Here is a 25,083-nt window from a genome sequence, read left to right as displayed (position 1 = left end):
TAAATCTCATCCTGTGCCCTGTTCTCTGTTGTACAACTATTCCACAAACACAAGGCCTTAGACTACTGAAAGAAATCAACTCCCAAAGTAATTCAAATCAAAGATATTTACATGCCACGAAGACAGCAGAAGATCACTAAGCATATCACAATGCAGACAGATATAGCCCTGCCTAATGACCACATTAAAACACCAGAGGAGACACAGATGTTGGAACAACTAATCAAAGATGTTCATACAACTCTACTTAATAAAATAAGTGGGATAGCAAATGACATAAAGGAGATGAAGAAGACTGTAGAAGAGTATAAAGAGGAATTTGAAAGAATAAATTTAAAAAAATAGCTGATATCACAGAGAATAAAGACTCTGTTGACCAAATAAAAAGCATACTACAGGCACTCAACACCAGATTTAAAGAGACAGAAGAAAGAATAAGTGATAAAGAGGACAGGATAACTGACTTCAAAGACCCAAAACAGCAAATGGCAAAAAAGGTGGAAAAACTGAATTGGAACTCAGGGAAATGATAGACAAAACAAAGCACATAAATATAAGAAAGAATCATTGGTGTCCCAGAAGGAGAAGAGAGGAGTAAAGGGCTAGGGAGAGTAGTTGAGGATATAAAGGGGGAAAACATCCCAACCCTCATAAAGGATATAAATATACAAGTCAAAGGCCAATGAACTCCAAACAGAATAAATTCAAATAGGCCTTCCCCAAGGCACATAGTAATGAATCTGTCAAATGTTAAAGAGAAGAAGAAAATCCTGAAAGTGACAAGAGAAAAACAATCTACTACATACAAGGGAAACCAAATAAGTCTGAGTCCAGACTACTCAACTAGCACCCTAGAGGTGAGAAGGCAGTGGTATGATATATTCAAGATCCTGAAAGAGAAAGACTTCCAGGCAAGAATTCTGTACCCAGCCAAACTGTCCTTCAAAATTGAGGGAGAGATTAAAGTTTTCACAGAAAAAGAAGTCCTGAACGAAGTTGTCAATAAGAGACCAGCTCTACAAGAAATACTAAAAGGAGTTCTGCTGGCTGAAAAAAAAGACAGGAAATGGAGGTGTGGAGGGAAGGCACAGAATTGAAGAGTGCCACTAAAGGTAATTTAAAGAATACAAAGAGAAAGAGGGAAAAGATATATAGATCTGACAAATAAAATAAAAAAGATAAAATGGTGGAATCAAGAAATGCATTGATCAGCCACTAGCAAGACTGACAAAGAAAAAAGAAAGAGGATGCAAATAAACAAAATCAGAAATGAGAGGGGGTGCATGACCACAGACCCTAAAGAAATAAAGGAAATCATAAGAGGACACTATGAACAACTATATGCCAACAAACTAGACAACGTAGATGAAATGGGCAAATTCCTGGAGATACACAAACAAGCCACACTGACCCAGGAAGGAACAGAAGATCTCAACAAACCAATCACAAGTAAAGAGATTCAATCAGTCATCAAAAATCTTCCTACAAAGAAAAGCCCAGGGCCAGATAGGTTCATAGGGGGATTTTATCAAACATTCCATAAAGAACTAACACCAATGAGACTCGAACTTTTCCAAAAGATTGAGGAAAAAGGAACTCTACCCAACTCATTTTATGAAGCTAATATTTTTTAACCACATTTTAGTTTTAATTTAAAACAAAACAAAACTATTATACAGCAAGTCTTTAAATTCAGTGATTCATTTGTTATTTAATTCTAACACATTTGACACTTCTTGCCTTAACAATTATAAAAACCACACATAGAAAACTGTATAACTCAACAGTTCAAAAGTTTAGTCCTATTTTGTAGTCTACCGATCTGATCTCTATAATTATATAGTTGTCATTTTAAATATACTATTTGCATCTAATTTTTAAATTGCAAAAATTTTCTTCAGTAAAAACTAAGCATATTTTCTGTGAAGTTATTTCTGAAAATGTTATCTTTCAGAATGTGAGTACATATATATACATATACACATACATACATATATATATATATATATATATATATATATATATATATATATACATACTTGTGATTTTGTTTTCTGAGACTTTATGTATATACTTGTAAAAAAATTTTGTGATAATGTAGTTTTCCAAAACATTTATTTAAAAAGCATATATGAATAGTAAATGAAAACATTTTAAGGAATTGTTTATATTTTTTACACTTGTCATACTAATTGTTTTTCACTCTACCCAACCACCTCATGAGTCCTTTCCCACGAAATAAGGGACTGAATACTTCCAAATCATTTTACCAAAGTAGTGCTCAACTTGAGAGGCCTATATTATCATGGTTTTCAAACTAAATTCACTTAGAAATTAAAAAGCAAAATTGAATGATTATTGTAAGCTATATCTCAGCACTTGTGGTCATTCTTCTGTTTTCCTAGCAGATTATGAAAATTCTCTTTGGGAAAACTAAAAGCAGCAATTTGAACTTAGAATAAGGACACTCCTCTCTCCTACGTTTCTATTTACATATAACAGTGATGTGGCCCTAAATTATATTATCATTAGTAACAATGAAATCAACCACACTATAAATGCTGTTACTTAAAAGAGCAGTGTAGAAACATGCCTCAGATGTTTTAATAGAATTTAGTTTTTCCTTAAACTGTCTTTTCATAGTCAAAACAAAGAAAACCATAGCCAATGTTAAAACCACTTAATAAACTTACAAACTTGAAAAATCAGATACTTCAAATAGGCAATAAACTTCATATTATGAAAGCAATATTCCAAATTTCAAACATCTGACAAGTTCTGTAGACTGTCTTTCATGTAGATTGAAACTTTCAAATCCATGATCTTCTGCCAGGTAGGACTGGATATCATTCACTGGTTTGAGATCGAATCCATCTCAAGGTGTGTCAAGGTGGTACTGTAACGGTGGGATGGTAAGATGTACAGTAAGGTCTTGTACACTGAGTGTTACATCTACAATGTTTTGGATGATAGAAGGGACATTCCATTTTCTTACAAGCAGGGAAGTAACAGCAGAGTTTACTAGAAGGTGATGCTGGTATTGTAACTGCTGGTTCTGGAGGCAGTAATGGGATTTTTCTACTCAAATGAGTGAAGGAACAATCTGGCTTTGTACATTTTGCATCATATTTACTATTTGGATGAACAAACAAACATTTTTCAGCAAATTTACAATTGGGAAAGACTTTGTAAGGTGAAACAGGATAATGGTAAGCACACTCATCACCATTTTTACAGGCAGGCCAGTACTTGCAGAGTTCCAAAAGTTTTTCTGGTTTTTGTGCCATACTCAATTTACATTTATCTCAGCATTTGAAAAGCTACAGTTTGGGTCATCGAGCTGCCTGCTAATCAAGTGCAATTGCTGTGGGTGGAGGAGACCTTTGAGTCCCTTGTTTGTGGCTGCAGTTTGGTTTACGGATTTCATTCCTTCAAAGCATATGTCCTCCTCTTGATCTGACATATATTCTGGGGGGCTGGGGACACTATCCAGCGTCAATATAAACTTGGGACTTGTAGGTTTATCTGGTTGTACAAGATCTCATATCTGCATAAGGTGTCCTGATAGTACCCAAAGGTATCTGCAGTCTTCATCCCCGACTCTTGGTTTGGTGCCATTACTATTTCCTCAGTCAGCTTCAGCTTCTTCAGAATAAATGATCTTGTGTCTGCATGGACCATGGATTCCATGCCATAGAATCTTGACAGATCTTCAGAGTTTCTGTCATTACTGGGTCAACCTGCAGTCAGGAAAACAATTGTCTCTGTTGAGCTCCTTGACTTTTTTTCTGTATTAACTCCTTGTTTCCTCTTCTATAATGGGGGGACTTATTCTGGAGGTCTTGCTTTGCCTCTGGACAACTTCTGCCAGCAATTCTTCTTGAGAAGTTCGACTTCTGGGAGCAAGTGGAAGTGTCTGTTTCTGTGGGACTGTAGAATACTTTGTTGTTTTTGTTACAGATTCTTGAACTTCAGAGACACCCTTCAAAATTAGATTCTTGTTAGCTTGTTTAGAAGGTGGAAGTGAAGGTTACCTTTCAGGTTTTGCTGGCACTGACACATTGCTTAAAACATCTGCTGTCCGAGAATCATAATCATCATCTTCCTCCTCCTCTTCTCCATCATGATTTCATTTTTTTACTTCAATAACTGAACTTACCACAGGGAATTTTCTCTTCCGAAAGTTTTCCTCCTCAAGATTCATTTTTTCTGAGTTGTTTCTGAAGAAGGGACTGGAAGTCTCCTTTAAACTGCTAGGCACTTCTGGGTCACACAAATGTCCTGTTTCTTATACACAGCTGTTCTGTAGATCCAGTTGTTTGGAAGCATGAATCCTGTTTTGCTATTGTTGAAACTGCAACCTGTTTAAATGAGCACCACTATCTGCATTTTGACTGGCAGGTGGCCTAAAAATTTCAATAGAAAGGCGAGAAGAACCATATGTAAGTTGTAACTGTAGGTTTTTTATGAGATAAAGGATCTCCTGCACAAAACTGAGGTCTTCATCAATGAGATCATCTGGTTCTGGCTTCATATCAATCACATCTTCAGAGGGTGCCAGCTCCCTCAGAGGTTATGCTGGTGACATTAGTCGGGTTGCAGCTCCATCATCATAAGCCTGTCTAACATTAGTGGTTTTCTGCTCCTGTGAACTTGCAGAAACTCTGGAATCCCTTTTCTCAGGTCTAGTGCTTGTAACTACAAGCAGTGGCATTGCAGCTTCGTGTCTTCTCTCATCTCCCCTACCAAAACTGCTCTTTTTTGAAGGCACATCAGTCAAAGATGTTGGTATCAGAAGACTTTAGACGAGAGGGTTCTGTCATAACAGAGCGAAATTTATCTAATACACCATGAAGCCATATGGTGAATTGAATTGTGTTGTTCCCTAGAAATTGGGACAGGTCCCCTATCATTTGGTCCTGAATTTTCTTGTTGGCCACCATCACCATAATGTAATCAGGAAGTTCTTCATCAACATAAGCTCTTAATTCTTGCAATTTCCCCTTAATGGCACTCTGGATCTTGCAGCAAATTTTGGCGCCAATCTCCACGGCTCTGCGGCAGCAGCGGGCTTGGGGCTTTGCAGTGTTTCATTTACCTGGAGCCTGGTGCTGGCTCCCACTCCCACCTCCACCACTCCACCCCTGTTTCCATGCACTGTGTGTCCCCACCCCCACCAGCCTGAAACTAGTATCACTTGAATACCAAAACCGGGTAAACATGCTATAAGAAAGGAAAACTACAGGCCAATCTCCCTAATTAACATAGATGTAAAAATTCTCAATAAAATATTAGCAAATCAAATCTAACAGCACATTAAAAGAATTATACACCATGACCAAGTGGGTTTATACGAGGAATGCAACGATGCTTCAACACAAGAAAATTAATGTAAAACCACACATTAACAAAATGAAAGTGAAAAATCACATGATCATCTCGATTGATGCTGAAAAGGCATTCAATAAAATTCAGCACCCTTTTCTGATAAAGACACTCCAAAAGATAAGGATCAAAGGTAACCTACCTCAATATGATAAAGGGAATATATGAAAAACTGATAGCCAGAATCGTACTCAATGGACAGAGACTTAAAGCTTTCCCCGTAAGATCAGGTACAAGACAAGGCTGCCCACTGTCACCACTATTGTTCAGTATTGTGCTAGAAGTTCTAGCTAGAGCAATCAGGCAGAACAAAGAAATAAAAGGTATCCAAATTGGAAAGGAAGAAGTAAAACTCTCATTAATTGTAGATAATATGATACTATACTTGGAAGATTGTGAGAAATCTATAGCAAAGCTACTAGAGCTAATAAACAAATTCAGCAAGGTGGCGGGATATAAAATTAATGTGCAAAAATCAGTAACATTTCTATACACAAGCAATGACCCAGCTGATGAGTCAGTTAAGGAAAAAATTCCATTCGAAATAGCAACTAAAAGAATCAAATACTTAGGAATGAATTTAACTAGGGACATAAAGGACTTGTATACAGAAAACTATGTAACATTGCTAAAACAAATCAAAGGAGACCTAAATAGTTAGAAAGACATTCCCTGCTCATGCATGAGAAGGCTAAATATAATTAAGATGTCAATTCTGCCCAAAATGATCTAGAGATTCAGCACAGTGCCAATCAAAATCCCAACAACGTACTTTGAAGATTTGGAAAAGCTAACTACCAAATTCATCTGGAAGAGAAAGAGACCCCAAATAGCTAAAATCATCCTAAAAAGGAGAACAAAGTGGGAGGATTAACACTACCTGAGTTTAAAACATATTGTACAGCCACAGTGGTCAAAACAGCACGGCACTAGCACAAAAATAGAAGCACTGAACAATGGAATTGAATCAAGAGTGCAGAAATAAACCACCAGATCTATGGTCAACCGATTTTTGACAAGGCCCCCAAATCCTCTGAACTAGGACAAAACAGTCTTTTCAATAATTGGGCATGGAAGAACTGGATATCAATACTCAAAAGAATGAAAGAGAACCCTATCTTTTTTTTTTAATTAAATAAAAAAAAAAAGAAATTAACACAACATTTAGAAATCATTCCATTCTACATATGCAATCACTAATTCTTTTTATTTTTATTAACGGAAAAAAAGAAATTAACCCAACATTTAGAAATCATACCATTCTACATATGCAATCAGTAGTTCTTAATATCATCACATAGATGTACGATCATCATTTCTTAGTACATTTGCACCGATTTAGGAAAAGAACTAGCAAAACAACAGAAAAAGATATAGAATGTTAATATAGAGAAAAAATAAAAATAATAATAATAAAAAATAAATATATATATATAGAAAAAGGAAAAAGAAAAAACACAAAAGACGCAAACAAACAAAAAGACTATAGCTCAGATGCAGCTTCATTCAGTGTTTCAACATAATTACATTACAATTAGGTATTATTGTGCTGTCCATTTTTGAGTTTTTGTATCTAGTCCTGTTGCACAGTCTGTATCCCTTCAGCTCCAATTACCCATTATCTTACCCTGTTTCTAACTCCTGCTGGTCTCTGTTACCAATGACATATTCGAAGCTTATTCTCGAATGTCGGTTCACATCAGTGGGACCATACAGTATTCTTTAGTTTTTGGCTAGACTAACTCAGCATAATGCTCTCTAGGTCCATCCATGTTATTACATGCTTCATAAGTTTATTCTGTCTTAAAGCTGCATAATAGTCCATCGTATGTATATACCACAGTTTGTTTAGCCACTCGTCTGTTGATGGACATTTTGGCTGTTTCCATCTCTTTGCAATTGTAAATAATGCTGCTATAAACATTGGTGTGCAAATGTCCATTTGTGTCTTTGCCCTTAAGTCCTTTGAGTAGATACCTAGCAATGGTATTGCTGGGTAGTATGGCAATTCTATGTTCAGTTTTTTGAGGAACCGCCAAACTGCCTTCCACAGTGGTTGCACCATTTGACATTCCCACCAGCAGTGGATAAGTGTGCCTCTTTCACCGCATCCTCTCCAGCACTTGTCATTTTCTGTTTTGTTGATAATGGTCATTCTGGTGGGTGTGAGATGATATCTCATTGTGGTTTTGATTTGCATTTCTCTAATGGCCAGGGACATTGAGCATCTCTTCGTGTGCCTTTTGGCCATTTGTATTTCCTCTTCTGAGAGGTGTCTGTTCAAGTCTTTTTCCCATTTTGTAATTGGGTTGGCTGTCTTTTGTTGTTGAGTTGAACAATCTCTTTATAAATTCTGGATACTAGACCTTTATCTGATATGTCGCTTCCAAATATTGTCTCCCATTGTGTAGGCTGTCTTTCTGCTTTCTTGATGAAGTTCTTTGATGCACAAAAGTGTTTAATTTTGAGGAGCTCCCATTTACTTATTCATTTCTTCAGTGCTCTTGCTTTAGGTTTAAGGTCCATAAAACCGCCTCCAATTGTAAGCTTCATAAGATATCTCCCGACATTTTCCTCTAACTGTTTTATGGTCTTAGACCTAATGTTCAGATCTTTGATCCATTTTGAGTTAACTTTTGTATAGGGTGTGAGATACAGGTCCTCTTTCATTCTTTTGCATATGGATATCCAGTTCTCTAGGCACCATTTATTGAAGAGACTGTTCTGTCCCAGGTGAGTTGGCTTGACTGCCTTATCAAAGATCAAATGTCCATAGATGAGAGGGTCTATATCTAAGCACTCTATTCGATTCCATTGGTCGATATATCTATCTTTATGCCAATACCATGCTGTTTTGACCACTGTGGCTTCATAATATGCCTTAAAGCCCGGCAGCGTGAGACCTCCAGCTTCGTTTTTTTTCCTCAAGATACTTTTAGCAATTCGGGGCACCCTGCCCTTCCAGATAAATTTGTTTATTAGTTTTTCTATTTCTGAAAAATAAGTTGTTGGGATTTGGTTGGTATTGCATTGAATCTGTAAATCAATTTAGGTAGGATTGACATCTTAACTATATTTAGTCTTCCAATCCATGAACACGGTATGCCCTTCCATCTATTTAGGTCTTCTGTGATTTCTTTTAACAGTTTTTTGTAGTTTTCTTTATCTATGTTTTTTTGTCTCTTTAGTTAAATTTATTTCTAGGTATTTTATTGTTTTAGTTGCAATTATAAATGGAATTCATTTCTTGATTTCCCCCTCAGCTTGTTCATTGCTAGTGTATAGAAATGCTACAGATTTTTGAATGTTGATCTTGTAACCTGCTACTTTGCTGTACTCATTTATTAGCTCTAGTAGTTTTGTTGTGGATTTTTCTGGGTTTTCGACGTATAGTATCATATCGTCTGCAAACAGTGACAGTTTTACTTCTTCCTTTCCAATTTTGATGCCTTGTATTTCTTTTTCTTGTCTAATTGCTCTGGCTAGAACCTCCAACACAATGTTGAATAATAGTGGTGATAGTGGACATCCTTGTCTTGTTCCTGATCTTAGGGGGAAAGTTTTCAATTTTTCCCCATTGAGGATGATATTAGCTGTGGGTTTTTCATATATTCCCTCTATCATTTTAGGGAAGTTCCCTTGTATTCCTATCTTTTGAAGTGTTTTCAACAGGAAACGGTGTTGAATCTTGTCAAATGCCTTCTCTGCATCAATTGAGATGATCATGTCATTTTTCTGTTTTGATTTGCTGATATGGTGTATTACATTAATTGATTTTCTTATGTTGAACCATCCTTGCATACCTGGGATGAATCCTACTTGGTCATGATGTATAATTCTTTTAATGTGTTGTTGGATACGATTTGCTAGAATTTTGTTGAGGATTTTTGCACCTATATTCATTCGAGAGATTGGTCTGTAGTTTTCTTTTTTTGTAATATCTTTGCCTGGTTTTGGTATGAGGGTGATGTTGGCTTCATAGAATGAATTAGGTAGCTTTCCCTCCACTTAGATTTTTTTGAAGAGTTTGAGGAGAGTTGGTACTAATTCTTTCTGGAATGTTTGGTAGAATTCACATGTGAAGCCGTCTGGTCCTGGAGTTTTCTTTTTAGGAAGCTTTTGAATGACTGATTCAATTTCTTTACTTGTGATTGGTTTGTTGAGGTCGTCTATTTCTTCTTGAGTCAAAGTTGGTTGTTCATGCCTTTCCAGGAACCCGTCCATTTCATCTAAATTGTTGTATTTATTAGCGTAAAGTTGTTCATAGTATCCTGTTATTACCTCCTTTATTTCTGTGGGGTCAGTGGTTATGTCTCCTCTTCCATTTCTGATCTTATTTATTTGCATCCTCTCTCTTCTTCTTTTTGTCAATCTTGCTAAGGGCCCATCAATCTTATTGATTTTCTCATAGAACCAACTTCTCGTCTTATTGATTTTCTCTATTGTTTTCATGTTTTCAATTTCATTTATTTCTGCTCTAATCTTTGTTATTTCTTTCCTTTTGCTTGCTTTGGGGTTAGTTTGCTGTTCTTTCTCCAGTTCTTCCAAGTGGACAGTTAATTCCTGAATTTTTGCCTTTTCTTCTTTTCTGATATAGGCATTTAGGGCAATAAATTTCCCTCTTAGCACTGCCTTTGCTGCATCCCATTGGTTTTGATATGTTGTGTTTTCGTTTTCATTCGCCTCGAGATATTTACTAATTTCTCTTGCAATTTCTTCCTTGACCCACTCGTCGTTTAAGAGTGTGTTGTTGAGCCTCCACGTATTTGTGAATTTTCTGGCACTCCGCCTATTATTGATTTCCAACTTCATTCCTTTATGATCCGAGAAAGTGTTGTGTATGATTTCAATCTTTTTAAATATGTTAAGACTTGCTTTGTGACCCAGCATATGGTCTATCTTTGAGAATGATCCATGAGCACTTGAGAAAAAGGTGTATCCTGCTGTTGTGGGATGTAATGTCCTATAAATGTCTGTTAAGTCTAGCTCATTTATTGTAATATTCAAATTCGCTATTTCTTTATTGATCCTCTGTCTAGATGTTCTGTCCATTGAAGAGAGTGGTGAATTGAAGTCTCCAACTATTATGGTATATGTGTCTATTTCCCTTTTCAGTGTTTGCAGTGTATTCCTCACGTATTTTGGGGCATTCTGGTTCGGTGCATAAATATTTATGATTGTTATGTCTTCTTGTTTAATTGTTCCTTTTATTAGTAGATAGTGTCCTTCTTTGTTTCTTTTAACTGTTTTACATTTGAAGTCTAATTTGTTGGATATTAGTATAGCTACTACTGCTCTTTTCTGGTTGTTATTTGCATGAAATATCTTTTCCCAACCTTTCACTTTCAACCTATGTTTATCTTTGGGGAGGACCCCTATCTTACACTCTACACAAACATTAACTCAAAATGGATCAAACACCTCAATATAAGAACTAGCACCATAAAGCTTCTAGAAGAAAATGTAAGGAAATATCTTCAAGACCTAGTAATAGGAGGTAGCTTCCTAAACTTTATACCCAAAGCACAAGCAACAAAAAGAAATAGATAAATGGGAACTCCTCAAAAGCAAAAGCTTCTGCACTTCAAAAGACTTTGTAAAAAAGGTAAAGAGGTAGCCAACTCAAAGAGAGAAAACATTTGGAAATCACATATCAGACAAAGGTTTGATTTCCTGCATATACAAAGAAATCATACAACTTGACAACAAAAGAACAAACAACCCAATTATAAAATGGGCTAAAGATATGAATAGGCATTTTTCTCAAGTGCAAATACAGATGGTTCAAAAGCGCATGAAGGAACGCTCATTTTCACTGGCTGTAACGGAAATGCAAATCAAGACTACAATGAGATACTACTTCACACCTATAAGAATGGATGCTATTAAACAAACAGGAAACTAAATGTTGGAGAGGATGTGGAGAAACTGGAACACTTACGCACTGCTGGTGGGAATGTATAATGGTGCAGCCACTATGGAAGACTGGCAGTTCCTCAGGAAACTAAATATCAAGTTGCCCTATGACGCAGCAATAGCACTGCTTGGTATAGACTCAGAAGAGCTGAAAGCAACGACACAGACATCTGCACACTGATGTTCATAGCAGCATTATTCACAATTGTCAAAAGATGGAAACAAACCAAATGCCCATCAACAGATGAGTGGATCAACAGAATGTGGTATATATATATATATATATATATATATATATATACATACGATGGAATATTATGCAGCACTAAGACAAAATGACATGTTGAAACACATGACGAGATGGATGAGCGTTGAGGACATAATGCTGAATGAAGTTAGCCACATTGTATGATTCTATTTTTATGACCAGCATAAAGGTATAATCAGAGGCTTCTAATACAGAATATAGGGGACTTAAGAGATACATAGAAGCTAGAGATGGGTGAACCGTAAGCTAATGAGGTTGAACTCCAATGTAAGGGAATAGATAGGAGCGAAGGTTATTCTCTAGGGGTCTAGAAGTAATATTACCATATTGAAGATGAACAAGATAGAAAGGGGTTTATAGACCTACATGTCCCACTGATTAACACTTAGAAATATGAATTATTTCTTGCGAGAATTACTTCAAAGATGTGATTCTTGCATAAAGAGTGTTTAAGTTCAGGGTATAGGGGGAAAACTGCTATTGTATGCTATGAGCTATGTTCAAAAGGAAGTTGTCAGCAATACCACAGCAAAAGCAGAGATAAATTATGGGAGGAGGGACAAGAGTTAAGAGGAGGTTTAAATTTCCTATTTGGTGAAGGTATGTTTATTCGTTTTCTTTCTTTTGGGAACAATGAAATTATCTAAAATTGAGAATGTTGATGGGCTGTGGACTTTGGGTCCTCTACATGATGCCCGATAAATGCAGGTGGCTGAAGGATGCACTGAAGGAGAAGCAGATCGATGAATGATGGAATATACTTATGAATGGAGGTTGTACTGCTACAAAAAGGAAGAAAACCGTGAAGCATGCAACAATGTGAAAGAACATGTGGGACATTTGATGAGACAAAATAAGCCAGAACCAAAAGAACAAGAATGACATGGTCACCCTTAGAAAATGATGATAAGAAAACAGGGGCCTAGATTGTAAGCTTTTAGAGCAGACACATTAAGTCTGGAGTGGTGATTATTATTTCTGGATTTTGAGAGGCTGATTTATATATATATATATAACATTTTTCTAGTTGTAGTGTTGGGCTTTGAAATTTATAGCTTTTTGGCATATATGTTATTTTTCACAAAAAAAGAAAGAAAAAAGTCAATTGTGATGATTAAAAAAATATTTACACCCTCTAGCCTCCTATATTCTGGAGTAGTCAGAAGGAAAAATATGAGAGGATTGTAAGGTAGCCCATGACAAACTCTGGGATCTGTCCTGAATCTACTTGCTGAAGAGAGCTTTGAAAACTACTGCTTTTTTATTTCTTTGCTTTGTTTATATGTTATACTATACAATAATAAAAGTTAAAAAAAGAACACACAAACTTAAAAGAAATCAAATGTCTAAATGCCAAGAAAAGATGATGAGTCATACTAGGAAAATCAAAGATATGGTCCAGTCAGAAGTACAAACCAACACTTGAAATGAGAAACAAGAGCTGAAACAACTAATTCAGGATTTCAAACAGACATGGAAAAATCTCATCAAAAAGCAAATCAATGAGTTGAGGGAGGACACAAAGAAGGCACTGGGTAAACAAAAACAAAAAAGAAAGTCTGAAAAAATAATCCACAGAACTTATGGGAATGAAAGGCACAGGAGAAGAGATGATATAAACAATGGAAACCTACAAAAGATATGAAGAGGCTGAAGCCAGGATTAGTGAATTAGAGGACTGGATATCTGAAATATGCACAAAAGAAAAAATAAGGAAAAGGATGGAAATATATGTGCAGGGTCTCAGGGTAATGAATGACAACATAAAGGGCAAAAGTATACATGTTGTGGGTGTCCCAGAAGGAAAAGAGAAAGGAAAAGGAGGAGAAAGACCAATGGAGGAAATAATTACTGAAAATTTTCCCTCTTACGGAAGACATAAAGTTATAGACCCAAGAAGTGCAGCATACCCCAAACAGAACAGATCCAAATAGACATACTCCAAGACACTTACTAATCAGATTGTCAGATATCAAAGAGAAAGAGAGAATTTTGAAAGCAGCAAAAGAAAAGCAATCCACTACATACAAGGGAAGCCCAATAAGACTGTGGATTTTTCAGCAGGAACCATAGAGGCAAGAAGGCAGTGGTATGATATATTTAAGAATATGAAAGAGAAAAACTGCCAACCAAGAATTCTATACCCAACAAAACTGTCCTTCAAAAATGAGGGGAGATTAAACATTTTCAGACAAACAATCACTCAAAGAATTTGTGACCAAGGGACCAGCTCTACAAGAAATACTAAAGGGAGCACAACAGGGAGATAAGAAAAGGCAGGAGACAGAGGTCTGGGGAACAGCATAGAAATGAAGACTAACAGTAAAGGTAAAAAGAGAAAAAAAAATTAAATATGACATATAAAATCCAAAAGACAAAATGGTAAAAGTACTGTCTTTACAGTAATAACAGTAAATGTTAACAGATTAAATTCTCTAATCAAAAGATATAGACTAGCAGAATGGATAAAAACAGGATCCATCTATATGCTGTCTACAGGAGACTCATTTTAGAGCCATGGACAAAAATAGGCTGAAAGTGAAAAGTTGGGAAAAGATATACCATTCAAACAAAAATTAGAAAAGAGGTGGGGTAGCTATACTAATATACAACAAATTAGACTTCAAATGTAAAACAACTAACAGACACAAAGAAGGACACTATGTATTAATAAAAGGAACAGTTCAACAAGAAGATATAACATAATATATATTTACACACAAACCCAGAGTGAACAAAAATACATGAGCCAAACATTGACGACACAGAAGGGAGAAGTAGACACCTCTACCATAATAGCTGGAGACTTCAATTCCCCGCTCTCCTCAATGGACAGGCCATCTAGACAGAGGATCAAAAAATAAAAAAGAAATTCTGAATAATATGATAAATGAACTGGACTTAACAGACATTTACAGAACATTATACCTCACAACAGCGGGATACACATTTTTCTCAAGTGTTCATGGATCATTCTCAAGGAAAGATCATATGCTTGGTCAGAAAGCAAGTCTCAATAAATTTAAAAAGATTGAAATCATACAAAACACTTTCTTGGCTCATAATGGAGTGATGCTGGAAATCAATAACGGGCAGAGGGTCAGAAAATTCACAAATATATGAAGAGTAAACAACACACTCTTAAACAACCAGTGGGTCAAGGAAGAAATTACAAGAGATATCAGTAAATATCTTGAGGCTAATGAAAATGAAAATGAAACACATCAAAATTTATCAAATGCACCTTTAGAAAATGCTTATAAGAAAACAGGGGCCTAGATTGTAAGCTCTTATAGCAGACACATTTACTCCAGAGTGGTAATTACTATTTCTGGATTTTGAGAGGCTGTTTTATGCATGTATAACTTGGTATTTAGAGATAAGAACAAGGCCAATCAAGCCAGGATTAAGGTAATTCAGAACACAGGGATAAAGAAGACATTGTCTTTATTTAAAAACCACACCTACTCTTGGAGACCAAAGGAAGAAAGGTTTATTTTGTCTGGAACCTAAATTTTATGTAGAACGTAATCAAATTCAACTTGTCTACACAGCTCAATTAAACAACTGAAATACGGGGAGCCCAGAATAAGAATGAGGGCCTTTAATCCTGTATAGCTTAATGTAATGCCTGGATACATCCTAAAATATACTAAGCAGATAATCAAAAAGTATTGGCAAAGTCCCCTGAGAGATAGGAGAAAAAATATGGAACTATTAAACTTTACCATCAGGGAATCTCCTGATACTGTGCCAAACATTAGGGACACCTAAATCAATAGGACAAACCCTTGATCTTGAGGCTTACTCTTGTGAAGTATATATAGGTAGTGGAAAAGCTTAGCCTACCTATAGGTATGCCTAAGAGTTACTTCTGGAGGACCTCTTTTGTTGCTCAGATGTGGCCTCAGTCGCTCTCTAAGCCCAATTCTGCAAGCAAAATCATGGCCCTCCCGCCTACATGGGACATGACATTCAGGGGTGAAAGTCTCCTTTTTACCTTTACTGTTAGTCCCAAGAATGAGTCTGGCCCTGGCACTGTGGGATCAACAATTTCATCTTGACCAAAAGGGGGAAAAGAAGTGTAACTAATAAAGTATCAGTGGCTGAGAGAGTTCAAATAGAGTCAAGAGGCTACTCTGGATGCCACTCTGATGCAAGCTTCAGTTAGATATTGCTACCTATCATAACTTGCCAAACCCCAATCAAAATCATTCCAGCCAGTTCTAAAGAACACCTAGGGCAATATATAAGATTTTACAAAGGTTCCATGCACTAGGGTAACTTTCCAGAAACTTAAAACCTCCATATGGGTCCCTAGACCAGATAAGTCCTGAAATTTAGAGGGCCCAGCCTCTCCAGAATGTCAGCTAGTTCCATCTCCTACCCCTTATTAGTGATAGCCACTTCCAACATGAAAAGTTTAGTTTGGCCCCATACCCACAAAGAATAGGACAGAAAGATCAAAGGTGATAGTAGAGTTCTATAGAGAAGGTAGAATTTAACATATGAATATGATTGTTGAATCACTAAATTGATATTTCTTTTACTCTCCAACATCTTAGAGTAGCTAGAAGTAAAAATGTAAAATTGTGGAACTGTAATCCACACCATACTCTGAAATCTGTTCTACAACTAATTGTTGTGTTGTGCTTTGAAATTTATGGCTTTTTTGCATATAAGTTATTTTTCACACAAAAAGGAAAAAAAAGTGATGATAAAATATATATTTCTTCTAACCTCCAATGTTCTGGAGTAGCTAGAAGAAAAAATCTGAGAAGATGGTATGGCAGGTCTTGACAAACTCTGGGATCTGTCCTGTAACTACTTGTTGAAGAGCGCTTTGGAAACTATTGCCTTTTTCTTTCCTTGCTTTGTACATATGTTATATTATACAATAAAAAAGTAAAAAAAAAAAGAGGAGAGAACACTTAAGTTATTCTATGAGGCCAGTTTTACTTGGATACTAAAAACTAGAACTTAGATCCCTGCCTTCTACAGGCAAGCAGTCTCCATGACCCCTCTAGCTTTCTCAGTGCATCTGTTCCATTTGCTCATTACTAAATGGTTTCCTTCCTTACTACTCATCTTGCCTATGGTCCATTATGGCTCCTCTAGCCCTATCGATCACAACCTTTCTGTTCCAGGTCTGCATTCCCCACTACACCAAACCTATATTTCTCAATTTCCCAATTCTAAATTCTCTAAATAAGGCTTGGATTGTACCAGTTCCTTATTTTGAATCTGACTACAAGTCAATGGCCTTGGTCCAATAGGTGAGACCAAAGGTGTATATATAGAGTCATGTACATACAGGCTTATTCAGAAGGGGCTTTGCATTGACAGAAATAGCAAATATATCTAATATCTAGTATAAGTATAAAATCCCAGGAGAAACCTAACAATCTGTATATGAGGGTGTGACATTTCAATCAGCAACACCTAAAATTTCATAACAAATTTTCCTTAGCAATAGAAAAATCATAAAAAGAGCTCATATTAAGCTTGAAGTTAGCTTAAATGGCAAGATCTTTTACATACAACTGCTTACAAATCAGGACACTTCTATCTTAGTACTTTCCCAAGTTGCATTTAGTCTTGTTAAATTAGCTCATATATAATAGGTATGCAAATGTTTGTTCAGTGTGAGAATAAATGATGAAACCTATGAATCTTTGCTAGTTTGGGCTCCAAATTCCATTTTGACTTTAATATAACACTTACTGTATTAATTAGCCCTCCATGGTAGTTAACATCATGGCATGCAATAAAAATTATCCTGAAAGCAAGAAATTTTGTACTAGATGAAAAGTAAGGAATCAGAATTAGAAATATATTGCAATGCTATCCATGTATAAGTAATCAATCATTAGTTCCACAAAAATAAATGACTTTTCCAAAAGTGAACATAGGTTAAATATAGGGGGGCCCAAATCTAAGTAAAGATCCATATTAGTCAGTGTTCTCCAAAGCAAAAAGAACGAATAGAACAAAAATGTAAACATTAAGAAATTTACTGAGAATCAGGTCATGTGACCAAGGAATTGGCAAGTCTGAATTACACATGGCAAGCCACCAGTTGGAAATTTGGTGAAGGCTAATTTCCCAGGAGAAGCCAAAAGTTGGGAACTCTGATAAAGATGACTATGAATTCCCCAGGAGAAGCTAGTTGACTGAAGTACAGACAAAAATTACTCTTTTTGATTATGATTGCTAAAACTCTCAGTTCTCACTTTCAGGCCCTCAATTGATTGGACAAGAAGACTATTCTCATTGCTGAAAATGTTCTTCTTAATAGACTGCAGATGTAATCAGCTGTAAATGTATCAACTGACTAATGATTTAATCCATATATTAAATACCCTCACAGTAACAATCAGGCCAGTGCTTGCTTGGCCAATCAACTGATTACCATAACCTAGTCAAGCTGACATAGAAAATTAAACATTCAGGGTAAAAATCCATTCTTAATATGATTAATGTGGGGAAGGAACAGAGGTCTGTTCTAGTTTCCTAGGCTGTTTAAAGCAAATACCATGGGTCAGGTTTAAACAATGGGAATTTATTAGCTTACAGTTTTGAGGCTGAGAAAATGTGCAAATCAAGGAATCATCAAGACAGTGTTTTCTTCCTGAAGATAAGCTGCAGCAATTCTTGGCTCCTATATCAAATGGCAAGGCACACGGTGGCATCTGTTGGACACTCTCTTCTCTTCCTGGTTTATTTCATTTAGAAGCAACTCCAGTAGGAGGATTAAAACCCATCCTGAATGATGTGCGTCACACCTTAACTTAAAGTAGCTTTGTCAAAAGGTCCTACTTACGGGCGGGCAGTGGTGGCTCAGCAGACAGAGTTCTTACCTGCCATGCTGGAGACCCAAGTTCAATTCCCGCTGCCTGCCCATGCAAAAAAACAAACAACAACAACAAAAAGGTCCTACTTACAGTGGGTCCATGACCAAAGGAATTGATTAAGAAAATGTCTTTCTGGGGGTATATATAGCTTCAAACCACCACAGCGTCTATGCTGAGGAAGGTTTGAGATAGGCTAATGAAATAAAAATCTCTGAAATAGCTATCTGGAGAAATATCAAGGAGGAAAGAACAATCAATAGCAAAAGCAATAAAAATGAATAAGAATTAGAATCAAGAATCTGATGACTACTCTCCAGGAAGACAAGGCAGAAAACAAACAGCTTTAATGGAATGAAATCTTGAAATTTAGGGGATAAAGAACAATTTAATGGAGAAGAAAAAAGAAAGCAATAATGTAGGCAGTACTTTCAGTTATGAAGGTGAGAAGAAAAAAGTATTTTTTTAGTTGTAAATGAAGGCAATATCATTAATGGTGAAAATTTCAAGTTTGATTTTCCCATCAGCAAACCAAGTATAAATTATTCATAATATGATAACTAGAACCTCCAGTGTCTCACTCTGTACTTACACTTATATTCCAGTGTGGAAAGTATTACATATTATCAAGATTTCTTAAGGAAATTGTTCTTTTATAAGAATAGAATTATGTGGCTGAGTGGATTCATATATACTTTATGTCATTGGCTTTAACTAGAGAAATGTCCTTCAACTTAGAGTATTCAATTTCTTTCAAAATATCTGACAGCATAGTTTAAGATCTGCTTGATGTAGAAATCACACTTAAAAGATGTTAAAGGTATGGTACAAAATGATAGTTGGCATTACAAAATCACACAGAAAAAAATGACTCATGCACTAGAACATTTTCTCTGTGTTCTATTCTTTTTCTGCCTTCTCTGGTTTTAACTGAGCATTTTATATGATACCATTTTCTCTCCTCTTTTAGCCTATTATACTTAATTTTTAAGTGGTTATCATAGAGCTTGCAAAATACATTTGCAACTGATCTAAGTCCACTTTCAAACAGTACTGTACAGCTTCATGTATAGTGCTGACATTCTAAATTGCTTCCTCCCATCCCTAATAACACTGCTGGCATTCACTGCACTCATCCATAGGTTAATCACCCAAGACAATACTGTTACTATTTTTTAAAACAAACTGTTATGTTACATCAATTAAGAATAAGACAAAAGATTTTATTTTACATTCACTTATTCCTTCTCTAACACTCTTCCTTTCTTTCAAATCAGGATTCTGTCCTATGTTATTTTCTTTCTCTCTAAAGAACTTAGTTTAACATTTATTGCCAGGCTGACTCACTGGTGACCAATTCCCTTCAATTTCTGTTTGTCTGAGAAAGTCTCTATTTCTTCTTCATTTTTTTTTTTCTTTTTCCCACAGGTTCTTGCTGTCTCTCAAAAAGGTTCGTAAGTATCAGAGCCACACCTCTTTTTCTTTTAATTTTTATTCAAGTAAAACAACCTAATATTTCCCCCTTTTAACTACATTCACATAAATAATTCAGCGCTGCTAATTACAATCACAACATGGTACCATCACCACCAAACATTACCAAACTTTACAATAATCCCCAACAGATATTCTGTTCACTTGAAGCATTAATTCCCTACCCACAACCCAGTCCTTAGTAACCTATATTCTAGATTCTAACTGTGAGATTGTTTATTCTAATTATTTCATATCAGTGTCATCATACAATATTTATCTTTCATTTCTGGCTTATTTCATTCAATATGATATCTTCAAGGTTCACCCATGTTGTTACATGAATCAGAATTTCATTATTTTTAATGCTGAATGATATTCCATTGTACATATATACCACATTTTGTTTATCCATTCATCACTTGATGGACACTTGGGTTGCTTCTATCTTTTGTGAATAATGCTGCTATGAACATCGGTGTGCAAATATTTGCCTGAATCCCTGCTTACAATTCTTTGAGGTATATAGCTAGTAGTGGGATTGCTGTATCATTTGATAACTCTAAACTTAGTTTTCTGAGGAACTGCCAGACTGTCTTCATAGCAACTGCATCATTTTATGTTCCCACCAGCAATAAATGAGTGTTCCTATATCTCTCCAGTAATTGTCACTATGTTTTTTCCCTCTGGTAACATCCATTCTAGTGAGGGTAAAATGGTATCTCATTGTGCTTTTGATTTGCATTTCCCTAACAGCTAATGACGTTGACCATCTTTTCATATGCTTTTTTAGCCATTTGTATATACTCTTTGGAGAAATGTCTATTAAAGTACGTTGCCCATTTTTTAATTATATATATTTTTGTCTTCTTATTGCTGAACCATGGGATTTCTTTATAAATTCTCTTTATTAAACCCTTACCAGATACATGGTTTCCAAATATTTTATCCCATTGAATAGGGTGTCTTTCCACTCTCATGATAATGTCCTTTGATACACAAAAGGTTTTAATTTTGATGAGGTCCCATCATCAAAATTGTGCTTTGGGTGTCTAAGAAGCCATTGTATAACACAAGATCCTGAAGACGGTTGCCAATATTTTCTTTGAGGAGTTTTATAGTTTTAGTTTTACTATTTAAGTCTTTAATCCACCTTGAGTTCATTTCTGTATGTGGTGTGAGATAGGACTCTTCCTTCATTCTTTTGCATATGGATATCCAGTTCTGCCAGCACCATTTGTTGAAGACTATTCTTTTGCAATTAATTGGATTTGGCATACTTTTCAAAAATCAATTGGCCACAGATGTGAGAGTCTGTTTCTGAACTCTCAGTTCAATTTAATTGGTTGATATGTCTATCATTGTGCCTGTGCCATGCTGTTTGAACCCCTGTAGCTTTCTAATAAGTTTTAAAGTAAAGAACTGTGAGTTCTTCAACTTTGTTCCATAGGATGGTTTTGGCTATTTGGGGGCCCTTATCCTTCCAAATAAATTTGATAATTGGCTTTTTCATTACTGCAAAATAGGCTGTTAGAATTTTGAATGGAACTGCATTATATCTTAAATCAATTTGGATAAAACTGACATCATATCAATATTTAGTCTTCCCATTCCATGAGCATAGAATGTCTTCCATTTGTTTAGATCTTCTTTGACTTCTTTTTAGCAAAGTTTTGTAGATTTCCATGTGTAAGTCCTTTATATTCTCCGTTAAATTTATTCCTAGATATTCAACTCTTTTAAATGCTATTGTGAATAGAATTTTTTTCTGAATTTCCTTTTCAGATTGCTCATTAGTAGTGTATAGAAAGAATACTCATTTTTGTGTGTTCCTCTTGTAACCCATCACTTGTCTAAATTTGTTTAACAGCTCTAGCAGTTTTGTTGTACATTTGCTGCAAATAGTGAAAAGTTTTATTTCTTCCTTTCGAATTTGGATGCCTTTTATTCCTTTTTCTTGCCTAATGGCTTGGCTAGAACTTCCAGTACAACACTGTATAACAGTAGTGGGAGTGAGCATTCTTGTCTTGCCCCAGATCTTACAGGAAAAGTTGTCAGTCTTTCACAATTAAGTATGATGTTAGTGGTGGGTTTTTATATGTACCCTTTATCATGTTAGGGAACTTTCTTCTATTCCTACATTTGTGTGTGTGTGTGTGTGTGTGTGTGTGTGTGTGTGTGTGTGTGTGTGTGTGTGTGTGTGTGTGTGTGTTTTGCATGGGCAGGGACTGGGGATTGAAGCCAGGTCTCCAGCATGGCAGGCAAGAATTCTGCCACTGAGCTACTGTCACTACTCTATTCCTACATTTTGAAGTGTTTTATCATGATAGGATGCTGGATTTTGTCAAATAAGCCTTTTCTGTGTCAAGTGAAATGATTCTGTGTTTTTTTTCTCATTGTTTCATTAATGTGATATCTTGCATTAATTGATTTTCTTGGGTTGAACCACTCTTGCATAGATAAATCCCATTTGATGGTGTTTTTTAATTCTTCTTTTGGGGGGTGGGGTGAGTGTGCATGGTTCAAGAACTGAACCCAGGTCTCCCGCATGGGAGGTGACCATTCTACCACTGAACCACCCACGTACCCATAAATTCTTTTAAAGGGTTGTTGCATATGATTTATTAGTATTTTGTTAAGGATTTTCACATCTATATTCATTAGAGAAATTACTCTGTAATTTTCTTTTCTGTATAGTATCTTCATCTGGCCTTGGTATTTGGGTGATTGGTTGGCCTCATAGAATGAGGCAGGTAGTGTTTCCTTCCTCCTCTTCTATTTTCTGGAAGCTTATGAGCAGGAGTGGTGTTATTTCTTCCAGCAGTGCTTGGTAAAACTCACCTGTGAAGCCATCTAGTCCTGGCTATTGGGAGGTTTCTGATGAGTAATTCAATCTCTTGTGATTTGTTTGTTAAGGTCTTCTACTTCTTCTAGAGTCAATGCAGATTGCCCATGTGTTTCTAGGGAGTTGTCTATTTCATCTAAGTTGTCCAGTTAGTTGACATATATTTGCTCATGGTATCCTCTTAGGATTTTTTACTTTCTATGGGGTCAGGAATAATGTCCCCCTTTTCATTTCTGATTTTGTCGTCTCTCTTTACTCCTGTGTCAATTTAGCTAAAGGCACGCCAATTTTATTGATCTTTTCAAAGAACCAATTCATGGTTTGGTTAATGTTCTCTACCCCTTTTTTATTCTCTATATCATTCTTTTTTTAGAGCAACTTTATTTACATACCATACAATCTATCCAAAGTGTAATCAATGGCTCTTGGTACAATCATATAGTTATGCATTCACCATCACAATCAATGTAAGAACATTCTCATTTCTCCAGAAAAAAAATCCAATACCCCTCATGTCATGGTTAGGGACAGGTGTCAACTTGGCCAAGTTGTGGTACCTGTTCATCTGATTGGGCAAGCGCTGGCCTGTCTGTTGCAATGAGGACATTTCATAGGATTAGGTCATGATCACGTCAGCTACATCCACAGCTGATTCCATTTGTAATCAGCCAAAGGGGAGTGTCTTCTGCAATTAGTGATGCTAAATCCAATCATGGGAAGCCTTTTAAGGAGGACTCAGAGGAGACAGGTTGCATTTCTGCTTTGGCTGGTGAGCCTCTCCTGTGGAGTTCATCCAGGCCATCCATTGGAGTCATCAGCTTCGCAGCCTGCCCTGTGGATTTTGGACTCTGCGTTCCTACGGTCACGTGAGACACTTTCATAAATTTTATATTTGCAAGTGTTCCCTGTTGATTCTGTTTCTCTAGAGAACCCTAACTAATACATCTTGGTACCAGGAGTGGTTCTTAAGGAACAGAATCTTAAAAATGGGTTTTTATGAATGGTTTTCTACTCTGACTGGGCTCAGAGACACTAAGGACTCTGATTCCCGTAATCAGAATGACACTCCCAATCCATGGACTGAGTTGGCAAAGGAGATAGTCAAAATATCATCATTCGATTCTCCTAATGCTTCGCTTGTACGAAGCCAGACTCTGGGGGATAATGTTTTTGACACCTTTACAGAGTTTTGTAGGAATAAGAGTTATAGAGATGTTGGTTGGTTGTTGTTAGATACACTGTCTACATTAAAGGGTGAAAGGGATGGGCTTAAGGCTTCAAACAAGAAGCTTAAGTGCCGTCTGAAAGATGTAGAGGTTTCTATGAGTATCCTGAAGGAAAATTTTATTTCCTGTAGCCGTAGACTTGAGATCTCTGAAAATCAGACTCAGAATCTTATTGTAAAGTAGCAACTTTACAACGTAAACTGAAATCTCAGTCTTGCATGGTGTCTGCCGTTAAAGTGAGGGCATTGATTGGAAAGGAGTGGGACCCTGAAAAATGGGATGGTGACATATGGATTGATAATGATGTTGGGGGTGAGGTTGAAACCCTAGACAATGCTGAGCCTTCTTTAGATAACCCTGTAATAGTCTGCCCTGAGGACATAGCCGCCCCACCTCCAGCCTGCATTGAGGAATTGGCCACCCAACCTCCTCCTGAAGGGATTAGCCCTAAAGTGATTAATCCTGTTTCACCAGATGAAAGTGCAAATGAAAGCCCTGAAGCAAATGGCTTGGAAGATATTTCTAATTCTTTTCATGACCCACCCCCACCACCCCTCATTTCTTCTAGACCTATAACTAGACTAAAGTCCCAACATGCCCCTAAAGGTGAGGTACAAAGTATCACACATGAGGAGGTACGTTATACTCCAAAAGAACTGTGTGAGTTTTCCAATTTATATAGACAGAAATCAGGGGAATATGTGTGGCAATGGATTTTAAGAGTGTGGGATAATGGTGGGAGGAATATAAGGCTGGATCAGGCTGAATTTATTGATATGGGCCCACTAAGCAGAGATTCTGCATTCAATGTTATAGCTAGAGCAGTTAGAAAAGGTGTTAACAGCTTGTTTGGGTGGTTGGTTGAAACATGGATCAAAAGGTGGCCAACATTACCTGAGGTTGAAATGCCAGAACTGCCCTGGTATAATGTAGATGAGGGGATCCAGAGGCTTAGAGAGATTGGGGTGTTAGAGTGGATTTATCATGCAAAGCCTGCTCCTACACCTCAGGAATGTCCAGAGGATGCACCTTTTACCAGAACAGTGAGAAATAAATTTGTGAGACTAGCACCATCATCCCTCAAGAGCTGTGTGGTTGCACTTCTCTGTAGGTCAGATA

General features: G+C 36.4%; 1 protein-coding gene and 1 pseudogene across 9 annotated transcripts in view; both read right to left on the bottom strand.

Annotated features, from left to right (window-relative positions):
- The window catches only part of HYCC1 (hyccin PI4KA lipid kinase complex subunit 1), a 128,972-nt gene that overhangs the window by 63,127 nt on the left and 40,762 nt on the right, over window positions 1–25,083 (bottom strand). Inside the window, exons 1-2 of one of the 9 annotated variants that reach the window (XM_077122017.1) lie at window positions 18,144–18,254; window positions 17,294–17,348 (exon numbers count right to left, since the gene is read on the bottom strand). The exons of 6 other annotated variants lie outside the window; for them this stretch is intronic. The gene's annotated coding sequence lies outside the window, so the exon portion shown is untranslated. Of the gene's footprint in view, window positions 1–17,293; window positions 17,370–18,143; window positions 18,255–25,083 lie in introns of those variants that run through there. 2 more of the 9 variants (XM_077122064.1, XM_077122037.1) reach the window with 2 other exon arrangements.
- LOC143685745 (zinc finger CCCH domain-containing protein 14 pseudogene) lies at window positions 2,847–5,066 on the bottom strand (annotated as a pseudogene).

The sequence above is a fragment of the Tamandua tetradactyla genome, chromosome 1 (genome assembly GCF_023851605.1).
Source record: "Tamandua tetradactyla isolate mTamTet1 chromosome 1, mTamTet1.pri, whole genome shotgun sequence".
In the NCBI taxonomy this organism is placed as follows: domain Eukaryota; kingdom Metazoa; phylum Chordata; class Mammalia; order Pilosa; family Myrmecophagidae; genus Tamandua; species Tamandua tetradactyla.
The sequence above is the reverse complement of the archived record's forward strand: the minus strand, read 5'-3'. Positions and strand labels throughout refer to the sequence as shown.